The 12,743-nt window shown below is 40.6% G+C and overlaps 1 protein-coding gene across 1 annotated transcript in view; it reads left to right on the forward strand.

Moving 5' to 3' along the window:
* The first annotated feature begins 9,833 nt into the window (after positions 1 to 9,833).
* The window catches only part of atp8b1.L (ATPase phospholipid transporting 8B1 L homeolog), a 63,815-nt gene continuing 60,905 nt past the window's right edge, over positions 9,834 to 12,743 (forward strand). The window contains exon 1 of the mRNA XM_041570029.1: positions 9,834 to 10,134. The gene's annotated coding sequence lies outside the window, so the exon portion shown is untranslated. The remainder of the gene's footprint in view (positions 10,135 to 12,743) is intronic.

Here is a 12,743-nt window from a genome sequence, read left to right on the forward strand (position 1 = left end):
GGCATCAAAAACGTGCTGGCGCAAATGCACAGGTACTGTTACACCTTGGAAAAGTAATGGGGAAGGTTCCCATAGGCTAACATTGTAGCTCGGTAGGTTTAAAGTGGCGAAGTATGTAGTCAAAGTTTTTTTTAAAGAGACAGTACTTAGACTATTGAATAGTTGAACGATTTTTAGTTCGAATCGTTCGAATCAAAGTCATAGTCGAAGGACAAAGTAGCCTATTCAATGGTCGAAGTACCCCAAAAAAACCTTCGAAATTCGAAGTTTTTTTACTTTGAATCCATCACTCGAACTTAGTAAATGTGCCCCTTAGTGTCTCAGAACATTTCCTCCGATGTCACAATAATGACCCCAGTGGATTAAGAGTAATTGGAATTTCCAATAAAGTAAAAAACTGGAGAGGTGGCGATAATGTTCAAATTATCTCTCAGGAAGAGACACGCTGGATAATCACATTAAAAACGCTACAACCTTATGGTCTAAATGTAGACCTGGACATTAATTGTTTTATATAAATACCTTGATTTTTTTAGAGTATGTTTTTAATGGATATTTATGGATTTATGCGTCTATTAAATCATCTATTTATTTATTTATCTTTTGTATGAACGATATACCGATTCGATGAATGCTATTTATTAATTCATCTATATTTTTCGTTCTTATGTTATCGATTGCTTGATTATTTAATGAGAACTTATTTCATAGGAAATTCCAGAAGTAAAATAATTGATTAATTTTCGAGAAAAAAGTCAGGGTCAGAGTACCTTTGACCCTGTGTGGCCAACCAATTGAAAAACAACGAATTAATTATGGTAATTAGAAAAGGAGCAAACCTGATATGAAAATTATTGCCTCTGATGAAGTGACTAAGTTACGAAACGCATCAGGCTGAATATCCTGAATTTTAATGTAAGTGCATACTATATTTGTAATAAATGAAAATTTCCATCCTTTGAGCTTTTCCTTGTTGCTCGACTGATTTCCCAGCTTTTAGCGCTAAACACCGCATCACTAACTCCCAGCGTGACCCGGAATGAGAAGGAGGAAGCTTTTATGAAGCGAAGAAACATCGCACGAGTAGTGGAACACGAGGAAACCGACGGCGTTACAGAAACCGAGCACCATTACCAGCGCACATCAGCCCAGGAAAGTAAGGCTACCAACACACTCGGGTGTCAGGCAGAATAATACCACGCAATCTCACACCAAGAATCCTGTAAGTAACAACTAAGCAGGGACCCGGTGTATGGGCCTATAGGAGCGCACTTTTTGTTTCCCTGAGGTGAAATACATTGGGAATCTGGTACGCTAGTTGAGGAGGATCGCTGACTGTCTGTCTGCTTCTGATATTACATCCTGCAAGATACCTGCGGGACTTTATAGATTAAGGGTAGGACTCCACAAGCGATTTTGTCTCGATCCGACGCGCTGCAACAAAAATAATGAATTGTCGCATGCGACAAAAATAAGGTAAGAGATAGAATTGTCGCATGGTGTCACAGCGTTGATCCGACACGACTGTCAAATGCAGATGCTGCGCGTTGCGTCTGCATCCGACAATCGTGTCGCGTCGGATCATCGCTGTGACACCATGCGACAATTCTATCGCTTACCTTATTTTTTTCGCATGCGTTTTGTTGCAGCGCGTCGGATCGCGACAAAATCGCTTGTGGAGTCCTTCCCTTAGGGGTATATTTATCAAAGAGTGAAGTTAATAGTGAAATTCCGCCACTCTCCATTCGTTTCTATGGGATTTTTATAGGCGTATTTATCAAAGGGTGAACTTTCACTTTCCCCCATTGATAAATACGCCTTTCAAAATCCCATAGAAATGAATTGAGAGCTGCGGAATTTCACTCTAGTGGCGGAACTTCATTCTTTGATAAATTTACCCCTTAATCTATGCGTCTGAAGTTCTAAGTAATCCAAAGGGTGGAATAAAGTTTATTGCAGGAAGCGCATACAAATATACTTTTTGACTCTTTCGGGGTGGAATCCCCTTTGTGTTTTGCGCATCCAATTATATATTTGCGCAAGGTTAAGTTTATATCAAATGAAAAGTTGCCATTCTATATATATATACTAAAAGTTAACTTAAAGGTGAACCACCCCTTTAATCCAGTTGGTCTAGATAGCCCAAAATAGTGTTACAAAGCCATGATAAAATTACAAGCACACTTAATCCGTTCCCAAAACACTGACATATAACTGCCCAGGCAAAGATAATAAAGCACAGAAAAAATACATCAAATTAAGCCAGGCACAAACAGGGAGACCAAGAGAGTAGCAATATGTTAAAAAAAAACTAGAAAAGAACAAATATAGAAAAATGTAAAATAAAATACTGCCACAGGGAATGACATGACAGAAGTTGGGAATGATGGGAGAAATAACAAGGAGCACATGAGAGGGGGCAGGACTGGCAACATTGTTAGAGAGACTGGGTGCTGATGTACTAACACTAATTACATTCATTGTATCAGTTGGCATCGCCAGGGAACTGCCTACAGTGGCCGCTCCCTTATTGGGTCTTGAATCAGGGAAGGGCCGTGATTTTCATAACTTATTATACAAGGGTTCTTATAAAATATGTTTTACTGCAAGATAAACCTTGCAAACATTGTTTCCAACTAATAAACACCATCTGCCAACTATGTGCCAACTATGATGTGACAGGTCAAACGCATTTCACCCGCTGCTGCAATTCCTTATTCCAGTTGCCATGCACTTTGCTGGGCAAAAACATCTAAACCTGTAATAGGTTCATGTCAACACCGACGCCCATGAACTAAATCTCCCAACTTCCTCTCTGTGGCTCAGCACCCTGTCATATTGGCTCAGTAACTATTAAGGGCCTATTAATGGAGAACTAAACCCTAAAAATGAATGTGGCTAAAAATGCCTTATTTTATATAGTGACTTATTGCTCAAGGCTAAAGTTTCAGCTTGTCAATAGCAGCAATGATCCAGGACTTGAAACTTGTCACAGGGGGTCACCATCTTGGAAAGTGTCTGTGACACTCACATGCTCAGTGGGCTCTGAGCAGCTGTTGAGAAGCTAAGCACGGGCGATTCTTTTTCCTAAGTCGCCCGAAATGCCTCACGAGGAAACTTCGGGTGACTTCGGAAAACGAAACAATCCGAGTACCACCCCGCAGGCGATTTACATTCTAGCCGGCGTGAAGGCAGGGGAAGGCAGTTCGGGGAGATTAGTCGCCCCGAAGAAGAGCTTTAATCGTGACTAATCTCCCCGAATCTGACCGTGTGTCTCTGCCCTTAAAGGAGAACTTAAGTCTAATAATAAATAAAATACTGTATCTTATATACTGTACCTGCCCAAATGTTAAGCAGCCCCATAACGATCAAGACTTTGCAATTGTGTGTGTGCCATTTGGGAAAATGATTCACTAGAAGACCAGGAAGCAACTGAAATTCCAGTTTCACAGCTCCCAGTTTAGTGAGATGATTCTTCATTTTTCTCCTATGAAGAAGAATGTATTGGCTGCTTATTGCTCAAAGGTTAACAATATTCCAATATAAATAGATGGAGTAGAATTATATGGATTGAAGGGGTGATTCACCTTTAAGTTAACTTTTAGTATGAATCAGAATCACCCCTTTAGTGCATATAATTCTACTCCTTCTATTTATATTGGAATATTGTTAACCTTTGAGCAATAAGCATCTTCTTCATAGGAGAGCAATGAAGAATCATCTCACTAATCTGGGAGCTATGAAATTGGAATTTCAGTTGCTTCCTGGTCTTCTAGTGAATGATTTTCCCAAATGGCACACACACAATTGCAAAGTCTTGATCGTTATGGGGCTGCTTAACATTTTGGGCAGGTACAGTATATAAGATACAGTATTTTATATTTATTATTAGACTTAAGTTCTCCTTTAAAGGGGTGGTTCACCTTTAAGTTAACTTTTAGTATGTTATAGAATGGCCAGTTCTTAGCAACTTTTCAATTGGATTGACCCCATCTAAAAAACAAATGCTCTGTAAGGCTACAGATGTATTGTTATTGCTACTTTTTATTTCTCATCTTATTCATATTCCAGTCTCTTATTTAAATCAGTGCATGGCTGCTAGGATAATTTGAATCCTAGCAACCAGGAGGCTGAAACTGCAAACTGGAGAGCTGCTGAAAAAAAAGCTAAAGAACTCAAAAAACACAAAAAATAAAAAATGAAAACCATATGCAAATTGTCTCAGAATAGCACTCCCTACATCATACCAAAAATGAACTCAACGGTACACAACCCCTTTTAATCTTTTTTCTCATTCTTGTATTTTCTGCCTTTTTTTCATTTCCTTGAGGACGTTCAGCACAAGAAGCCACGTCACCAGTCAGCTCAAATATTTAGCTAGAGCTTTCCCTTTCTGACTATAGATAATCCCTTTTTAATTATCTACTAAAAATGTCTTTGCTTTGGACTTCTTTTGGGCTCGTTAGCATCAGCTCGTTACTGCTTTAGTGATGAAAAATTAGTCATACAGTTCCCAAAATATATTAAAGGCATCATGATAAAAATGTAAGGTTCTTGGCATCAGGTCTCAACGCTCCGTTTTTTTTTTTAAAGAAATGGAGAATTTTCGGTGTGAAATACATTTTGTAAGCGTTTTATGCATGAGAAAAAAGGAAAATATTACTCCCACAGAAAAAAAAACAGGAAAAAAGAAAAAAGAAGTATTCCCCAATAAACAAAACTCAAATGCAGTTTTTGTCGACTTTTATTTTAATCAATTTTATCTTTTTTTATACAATGTGGCAGGATAATTTACTTGCATATTTATCACGTCATAATACCAAAGGTAGAAGGGGGAGGAAAGCAAAAAGGGTAGAAACAGGATATTTAGTCAAGAAATAACAATGTGTTGTGCTCTTTAAATCCAAAATCTATGTTCAATTTACTGTCCGCAAGCAAGTTATTTATGGTACCTTACCCAACTAATAACTAAGAGGAGGAGAGCTCTGCCCATTGCCAAGCTGATGATTAAATAGAAAATGCAATTTTAAGTCACACTTTAATGTTTTACCCATTCTTTAGCTTTAAAGGGGTAGTTCACCTTTAAGTATGTTATAGTATGGGCAATTCTAAGCAACTTTTCAGTTGGTCTTCACTATTTTATTTTTTAATTATTTGCTTTCTTCTTCTGACCCTTCCAGTTTTTAAATGTCGCTCACTGACCCCATCTAAAAAATAAATGTTCTGTAAATCTACAAATGTATTGTTATTGCTACTTTTTATTACTCATCTTTCTATTCAGGCCTCTCCTATTAATATCCCAGTCTCTCATTCAAATCAGTGTATGGTTGCTAGGGTAATTTGACCCTAGCAACCAGATTGCTGAACCTGCAAACTGGAGAGATGCTGAATAAAGGGGGAGGGGGAGTGGTTTTGCGCCGAAAGGGTTTTCTTCTTATTTAAAGGAGAACTAAACCCCCTTTCTAATTAAAACCCCTTCCCTCCATAGTCCCCCTTCCTACCCCCCCTGCACAGGAGTTAACACAATAAATACCCCTAAGCCAGTAATTACCCCTTGTTGCAGTGTCAGCGCAGTGGAGCTCATGGGGGCCATCTTTAGTTGCTTTGGTAATCTCAGTAAGGAAGCTCCGAATCGGATTTTCCCGTTTCGCTACAACTGCGCATGCTCTGAAAGTGACGAAAATTACCGAAGCGCCAGAAGAAGACCTGAAAATTTATAAAAGTGGCTAAAGATGGCCCGTGTGAGCTCCGCTGCACTCACTCTGCTGCGAGGGGTAATTACCGGCTTATTGTTAACTCCTGTGCAGGGGGGAGCAGGGAGGCGGGACTATGGCGGGTAGGACTTTTTATTAGAAAGGGGTTAAGTTCTCCTTTAAAGAGACACTGACACATTCATATTACAGTCTCTTATTCACATGAATGCATGGTTGCTAGGGTAATTTGGACCCTAGCAACCAGATTGCAGAAATTGCAAACTGGAGAGCTGCTTAAAAAGGTCCACCTGCCACCCCATGTGTGACAGCCAAGGTGCATTAGAGCCGTACATCAGTGACAGTCACAATGCCCAAGGCTTTACATGCCAAACTGAGGCATTAGAAAATCAAAGGGAAACAAAGAAACTTTCACTACAAAAATCAAAGGGCAGGGCGACCTGAACTTTTCGTTCTCTATGTGAGTCAACAGACAATTTTCTCTATTAGCTTTAAAGTTTTTTGCAAAGTATTAACAAATTTCATCACAAATGTTGACAGTAGCTAAAGTTTTTCAGTTTTGTAAAACCTTTTGTAATCCATTTTTCACAGATGCCCTTCTATGCGCACTTAAAGGGACAGTCATGGCTTCCTCTTATTTTCTTTCATCCAGAGTTTCTTGGGCAGTTTACAAGTGCCTGAACGGCAAACTGTAGCTTCCATTGACTTGAATGGGGAGGAAGTCCAGACGCAGTCGCTTTAAGGCACCAGCAGATCCCTGCAAAGATTTCACTGGTGGCCTCCCCCCAAGACATTTCTGATAGAACAACCCTCAAGCACTTAAACTTCAATATAAAAAGGAAGTATGTGGCCTTTTATGGTGAACTAGACATGACCCCCAGTTGTGCCACATTTAACCAACAGCCTTCTGGGCACATTAAAGAAGAATTAAACTCTAAAAACGAATATAGCTAAAAATGCCATATTTTATATAGTGAACTTATTGCACAAGGCTAAAGTTTGAGCTTGTCAATAGCAGCAATGATCCAGGACTTCAAACTTGTCACAGGGGGTCACCAACTTGGAAAGTGTCTGTGACACTCACATGCTCAGTGGGCTCTGATTGGCTGTTGAGAAGCTAAGCTTAGGGCTCGTCACTAATTATCCAGCAGAAAATGAGCTTCCCCTGTAATAGAAGATGGGGAGCTACTGGGGCATCTTTGGAGACACAGATCTTTACTGCAAAAGGGCTGTGGTTGCCTTGGGCTGGTACAGAAGCCCAAAACATAATGTATAACATTTCTACCTACTTCTTTAGTTAAGCCTTAGTTCTCCATTAATGAAAAAAGGGGTCACCACAAGAAAAAAAATAAAGAAATTAACCATTAAACAACTACATTGTACAGCTATGTGTGGGGTGCTAGGGTTATAAAACATTAAGGGGCCGATTCACTAAGGGTTGAATATCGAGGGTTAATTAACCCTCGATATTCGATTAGGAATTAAAATCCTTCGACTTCGAATATCGAAGTCGAAGGATTTAGCGCAGATAGTTAGATCGAATGATCGAAGGATAATTCCTTCGATCAAACGATAAAATCCTTTGAATCTAACGATTCGAAGGATTTTAATGCAACGATCGAAGGAATATCCTGTGATCAAAAAAAGTTAGGCAAGCCTATAGGGACCTGCCCCATAGGCTAACATTGACTTCGGTAGCTTTTAGGTGGCGAACTAGGGGGTCGAAGTTTTTTTTAAAGAGACAGTACTTTGAATGGTCGAATAGTTGAACGATTTTTACTACGAATCCTTCGATTCGTAGTCGAAGGTCGAAGTAGCCCATTCGATGGTCGAAGTAGCCCAAAAAAAAACTTCGAAATTCAAAGTTTTTTACCTTCGAATCCTTCACTCGAAGTTAGTGAATCGGCCCCTAAATATCTGGTGATGGTTTCCTGTCCTGGTGGCTCCTGGGCAAACATCCCTTTTGCCCATTTATTAAAATAGCCCAAGTGCCACATGCCAATGGCAGCCCTAGACATCATGTTATGAAAAGCACCATGTAACATAATACAAGTATCCAGAATGCTTGGGACCTGTCATTTTCTGGATAAGGGATCATATACAGGTGTATTTACGGTATGGGGCCCACTGATGGGTCTGCTCAGGTAATACTGTATCAGGGCTAAAATTGGCCAGATATTGATCTGCCAGGTTTAAAACCCTTTCTGAGGCATTGAGTCACTCCTCATTGCTGTGGCCTGTAATTTACCATTGTTGTTATCTAAGAAGCCCAACATCTCCCACCTCAAGGTTGACATATTGGAGAAAGATCTGCTTATTTGGTGACCTCGCAATACATCTTTCAGTCTATGGTCAGCTTTATCTGTGAGCTCCCAGCTCCCCATGTTCCAGCGCTAGATTAAAAAAGGAGGCTGATCCATAATAGGAATCAAGGGTCATGGGCAACTAAAACAGGAGACAGAACTTTGCCTTAGGCAGCAGCGAACAACAAGTTACCAGGGCCCACCTCTTTTCCAAAAAGGAAAGAAATGAGGCCATCCATGACCCACTTCATTGCCAAAAAGGTAAGTGTGGAGTGGGTGAGGGGGTGCCCAGAAAAGCAGTTGACAGAAGTCAAGGGAGGCAGGATTGCAAACAAAAGGGGGATAATGGAGACTGTGGTCCATTAGGGAGCAGGTTCAACACTCCTTATATGGGTTGTTTGCCTTTAAATTAACATTTAGTATGATGTAGAGAGTGATATTCCGAGACAATTTGCAACTGGTTTTCATTTTATCTGGGCCTTCCCAGAAATTAAGCACGGCAACTAGTAGCTGTGGCTGGTGTGAACAGCCCCATAGGGAATAATGTAACCTAATTAGAGTTCAATCTACTCCTGTGTTCAATATGAGCAAAATAAATAGGGCTGAAAATTTATTCTGCTTATTCGTTTCATGAAACATTATTATAAAGCACTAATTGATCATTGTTTTGTTTTCATCCTCACCACGTTTAGGGCAGAGACACACACTCAGATTCGGGGAGATTTAGATAAATCGCCTCTTCTTCGGGGCAACTAATCTCTCTGAACTGCCCCCCGCTGTCTAGCATGTAAATCACCGGCAGGATGGCAATCGGTGCGCTTCGTTTTCCGAAGTCGCCCGAAGTAGATTCTAGCTGGCGGGAGGCAGTTTGGGGATTTATCGATGGGCGACTAAATCTCCCCGAATCTCTGCCCTTAATCAGGAGAGTTTGCTTAAAATAAAAAGAGCTTCTCCATTCATCCGGCTGCCCTCTGTGTCCCAGTCTTACAGATAAGGAGGAATTTGTTAATGGTAAGGGTTAACTGACATTTCTCATATTCCCTTTGAAAAACCAAGTAAACTAAAAGAGACTAATGTCACTGTTCTGCACGATCAGGCATAACAATATCTATTTCATATTAACACAGACAGTAAGGCAAAAAAAAAAAAATCCTGATTTACATGATTGCACTTAAGCATTCTAGTGGGAGTTGCCATATAGCTTCACGGACAACTAAAGCAACCTCTTTACTGATCACTAGGGGTGTTGTTTATAGTGAATTCATGAGCAGCAGCTTCCACTAGAACTATAAGGTATATCTTCATTCTATGATCTCTAAGGGGAAATGTATGGCAGCTCCAACTCACATGATTAAATACAGGGAAAGAATGTTTAAGGCCACAATAATATGATAAGCTATAGGAAACACTATGGCAGCCCACTGATATGTATAAGAATAAACATACAGAGAAGGAAGGTTTGATCCCATAATTAGCTGCTCTCTTATCCTACACTCTATTTTATGGGGGATGGATTGACTAAGCTAAATAAATAAGACAGATTTTCCCTTCACATTGGGTCTAGGTCTCTACATGTGGCCCATGCATCCATTTTATTTTTTTTCCCTTGTAGGCAGGTGAAATTTACCCTTTAATTAGTTTGCCTGAAGTTCCCATTTGTCTCTCTTGTTCTTTATTTGCCTGAGCAGTTGTGTAACCTGAGCAGGTTCCTATAGAAGAGAGAGAGGAGGGAGGGCCGATGGCTGAGTAAGTGATGGAGATGGGAGGGCCTTACAGGACCCCAGCATTCACCTACAGGCCTTGCCCTCACCTGAGGTCACATGACCCCCACCCTGACCCTCCCTGACTCCAGCCAGTTCATGCCTCATTTCCTCCCAGGTCTCAGAAGGGAGAACACTTTAGCTCTGGGAGAATAACAGGCTGCCTGAAAAGTTGACAAACTTGTTTGTGTGACACCCCAGCGGGAGGGAGCCATTGGTTGCTTGGATTAGGTGCACTAAACAGCTCTGCCATTGTCTCCTATGGAAGAGAATCAGGGGCCCCATTAGCTGGGAGCCAGAAAAAGAAGGAGGCAGAAGAGGTAGTGGGGGAGGTAACGACAGGCTCTAAACCACTCTCAGGTAAGAAATTAGGTGTTTACTTTTCCCTCCAGTCTCACAGCTGGAAAGAAAGCAGTTCCCCTGGGCTCAATGCTGTTCATACTACCTGCATTCCCACTGAGCCTTATGATTTTAACTAGTCCTGTTACCGCTATCCCTACCCCTATTCCTACCACTATCCCTACCTCTATTCTTATCTCTACGGCTATTTTTACCTTTATTTCTACTGCTATTTCTACCACTATCCCTATCTCTACCGCTATCCCTTCCGCTACCGCTATTCCTAACCCCCATCCATATCCCTACATCTACCTCAATTCCTACACCACCTCTATTCCTACATCTATCCCTTCCTCTACCGCTATTCCTACCCCTACATCTACTCCAACCCCAATCCTTACCCCTACATTTACCTCTATTCCTACCCCTATCCCTTCCGCTACATCTATTCCTACCCCCTATCCATACCCTTACATCTACCTTGATTCCTACCTCTATCTCTACTCCTACCCCTATCAATACCCCCTACATCTATCCTAATTCCCACCTCTTTCCCGACCCTTATTCCTAACCCGTACCTCTATAGCTACTCCTACCCCTCACATCTGACTCTATTGTGTGGACCAGGGGACCTGCTCTTCCAGCCATTCCCAGGTTGCATTAACAAGGCACTTTAACTGTTTGTTTCCCCGTATTATTTAAATCCACTTTACAAAATTACCCTTTTGTGTTTTTATGTGTGCTTTTGTGTGAGGTGGGGGGAATTAAATCATGGTTATTAATATGCACTGCTGACAAGGGGTCAGCAGGTTGTGGGAGTTGTAGTTTAACAAGTACGGAATCAGTTTGTAATAAACCCAACTTTTCGGGCAATTTTAGGTTCAAACATAGCCAACAAGTATAGTTATCAATGACTCAATGATCAACCTAACAATTGCCTTAAATAATTCGCTCTAATTTTTATGACTTTGCCCAAAATTGAACAATTAATAAAACTCCATTTATCTTTGGGTCCAAATATTCTTTTCCTGTTTTTACTACAGCAATTTCCAGTATTTGTGTCTAATCTATATTTTTTTTATATTTTTTACCCATTAATAGTTAATTATGTTTGACAATGTCATTTGTGTCACTGGTTGAGCTAATAACATAGAGGTTGTATCCTTATATATTTTATCTAGACATAACTGTCCAACCAGTAGTGTTGTGGAATTATAATTCCAAGATAGCACTCCAAATGCTTTAGCAATCAAATGGAACTGTAAGTGGTATAACAACAATAATTACAGTACTACAGGTTTGGCAATGCTGATATGACCTGTTACTGGTGCCACCTTGTCCTACTATACATATTATTCCCAGAGACTATTATCCCACTGTTACTATAGGCACCATCTCTCCCTACTATACCTGCTATCCCACAGTCACACTCCCTTCCCAGAGACTATTATCCACTGTTACTATAGGCACCATCTCTCCCTACTATACCTGCTATCCCACAGTCACACTCTCATCCCAGAGACTATTATCCCACTGTTACTATAGGCACCATCTCTCCCTACTATACCTGCTATCCCACAGTCACACTCCCTTCCCAGAGACTATTATCCACTGTTACTATAGGCACCATCTCTCCCTACTATACCTGCTATCACACAGTCACACTCCCTTCCCAGAGACTATTATCCCACTGTTACTATAGGCACCATCTCTCCCTACTATACCTGCTATCCCACAGTCACACTCCCTTCCCAGAGACTATTATCATACTGTTACTATAGACACCATCTCTCCCTACTATACCTGCTATCCCACAGTCACACTCCCTTCCCAGAGACTATTATCCACTGTTACTATAGACACCATCTCTCCCAACTATACCTGCTATCCCACAGTCACACTCCCTTCCCAGAGACTATTATCCACTGTTACTATAGACACCATCTCTCCCTACTATACCTGCTATCCCACAGTCACACTCCCTTCCCAGAGACTATTATCCCACTGTTACTATAGACACCATCTCTCCCTACTATACCTGCTATCCCACAGTCACACTCCCTTCCCAGAGACTATTATCCCACTGTTACTATAGGCACCATCTCTCCCTACTATACCTGCTATCCCACAGTCACCTTCCCAGAGACTATTATTATACAAAAATAAAAATGCTGGGTGTTGTTTTGTGAATGAGAACAACATTGAGGCAGAAGGGAATGCAGTGGTGCATGGGAACAACTAACCATATTAGAGTTCACTTATAAAAACATAACTCTGTGTAAAATGCTAAATACTAAAATATTTTAGTGCAATATTACTAAACTGTTTTAGTGTAATACTACTTGGCTATGGCACCATGATTCCTAGTGGTCACTTGTTAGTACTGATGAGTAAATGACCCATTTGGTGCTGAAAGCCTAAGGGATATCTGTTTAATTGCAGTTATTGCAGGTTACAGTGTATGAAACATATGGCATTTCATTTTGGGCGATGATTGCAAGTCTATAGTTGGCTGATTGCTCACAGTGTGTCCTATTAAATTGACAACCCAGTGGAAAACTGGGAAATGTGAAATCGCCATCTGGATCCAGCATTGCCACATAGTAATTCGATTCTATAATGTTCAGTGT

The sequence above is a fragment of the Xenopus laevis genome, chromosome 1L (assembly GCF_017654675.1).
Source record: "Xenopus laevis strain J_2021 chromosome 1L, Xenopus_laevis_v10.1, whole genome shotgun sequence".
In the NCBI taxonomy this organism is placed as follows: Eukaryota; Metazoa; Chordata; class Amphibia; order Anura; family Pipidae; genus Xenopus; species Xenopus laevis.